The sequence below is a fragment of the Cervus elaphus genome, chromosome 22, assembly GCF_910594005.1.
Source record: "Cervus elaphus chromosome 22, mCerEla1.1, whole genome shotgun sequence".
Lineage (NCBI taxonomy): Eukaryota > Metazoa > Chordata > Mammalia > Artiodactyla > Cervidae > Cervus > Cervus elaphus.
Window position 1 is genome coordinate 10,290,052 of NC_057836.1, and position 2,273 is coordinate 10,292,324.

Genomic DNA, 2,273 nt, shown 5'->3' on the forward strand with positions numbered 1-2,273 from the left:
GCGGGGAGGGGGCGGTGGCCTGGCGCCCCACCCAGCGGCGGCTCCGCCCTCCAGACGCGGACCCCCCCCCCCCACCACACACACAAGGGCCAGCACCCCGCCGCCCCTCTCCTTGGCGATCCCGGTCACCCACCCCCTCACCGTAGATTCCCCCCCACCCCGCGCTTAAAGAGCTCTGAGATGGCCCCTGAACCCCTCACCCACCGCAAACTAGCCCCTCCCCACAATGACTTCTTCCACCTCCACCACGCTGCCCACTGGGAACTCTCTTCCTCCCATCCTGAGTGCTTCCCACTCTTTGGCCTAAGAACCTGCAAATCCCTCACATTCCCCTGGCCTGAAATTTGGGGGAAGACATTCCCCCCACCTCAAGTCAATCAGGCAGTTCCCCTGCAGACCCCAAAGCACCCCCAGATGACCACCAGCCTCGTTCACTGTGTCCCACCACTCCAAAGCACCCTTGACTTCGAGGTAGTTCTACCACCTCCCCCTCCTCCCCAGAGCCTGAGCGGGAGACTCCATCCCTCCCCCACCCCCACCCTCATCACTGCTGTCAATCCAGTTGTCTACTCAGTGATGATGTACTGAGCCTCACAATGGGTCCTGCAGAGTTTTCCTCGCCCCCTGTGTAGGCTCAGGGGTCTCACCCCTCCCCAGTGGGGCATCCTGATTGGAGTGGTGGAGGATTGGGGTCCCATGGGAAGGACCTATGGGAAGCAGGCCCTTGTCTGGTGGGGCCTTGGGTGTCTGGCCTTGAAACCTCCGAAGCCTCATTCTCCTGCTCCCCCATCAAGACCTGAGTCCACCCTCCCCAGAAGCCTCTAATGACCTCCAGGAGAGATGAATCAGCTTCCACTAGGCTGCCGTGGCGGTGACATCACTGAAGCCGGGATGAGTCTGTCACACCGCTCCCCAAAGGAAGAAGCAAGGGCCCTAGTCATCACTGTCAGCCATAGGCCCTCGGAAGAATGGAGACAGGGGCTTGGGAGTCATATCCACTCAGGCTTGAATCCTGGCTTTCCCTGCTCACTCAGCCATGTGATTTTGTGTCTCCATGAACCTTAGCTTCCACATCTTAAAAATGGGGGTAATTCCTGCTTTACACAGTGGCCGAGAGGAGTAAGAGGTGCTTCACCATTAGTCATCACTCGTAAATTCTAGTTGATACCTGGTGCCTGATAACAATGGGGTAAAAGGGTTTGAAACGTTTGTCCAGCTGTCCCCTGGACCTTTTTGAGTAAACTATGGAGGAAAGAGGCTGATTTGGGGAATCCCACCTCCTCAGAGGTTCACTGAGTTCCAGCCCAGAATATAATTATGACTCAGGGTGGGTCACCCCTGGTTACCCACCTGGGGGAACCTCACACCCTGGATCTGTAACAAGACTGGAAAGCCACCATCTTGGCCCAGAACACAGATTCTCAGGCTACCTAGGAAAGGGCCACCGTGAGCCAGGCTGCCTGGCCAGCCCTCTTGACCCCTCACCACCCCTTCGTTGCCACCTCTGGCCCTGTCGCTGTGGGAAAGCAACTCTGCGAAAAGAGGGTTCCAGGTGTTCTCACTAAATCAGAGACTTGGGCTCAGGACTCTGATACCAGCACCCACCTTGGCCTGCAAAGACCACCAATATTATTCTTTAAAATCCAGAAGGGATTATATCCTGTCCTCACCGGCCTAAAGGGCTCCCTTCAGGTCCCTGAAGACAGCTTCAAATCTAACCTTGATCCTATTGCCATGATAATAGCTCACCCAGCCCAGACTCTGGGTCCAAATCAGCCTTTGTAGGGTTTATAAACTCATTATCTGAGTCAGCTCACCATGATAGGAAGTAAGGGCCTGCATGACCACAACCCAGACAACTCACCCCTCTGAACCCCAATTTCTTACCCTATGAAATTGACATAATAATCTTTGCCTTGCCTGCATCCCAGGGTTGTGGGTAACCAGGTGAGATCATGAATGTAGAAATGCTGTGCAGATTGTCAATCCAGGATTCAGGTGAGAGGTGGGACTGTGCTTACAGGTGAGGTCAGAAGCCACAGACAGTTACACAAGTCAGGTCATGGGCCCAAATCATGCCACAATTTCAGGAATAGGACTGAGGCATTTGGGCCCTTCATCTGGTGTATTTATTTTTTTAACTATCACTTAAGTAAATACATTCTCCTTATCAAAAATTTAAAAACAAAATAAAGCTAGGGTTCCTATTTGACTGACTCCCTCAACCCCAGTCCCCTCCTATGATGTAGTCGTGGTTGTCAGTTTGAATCCAA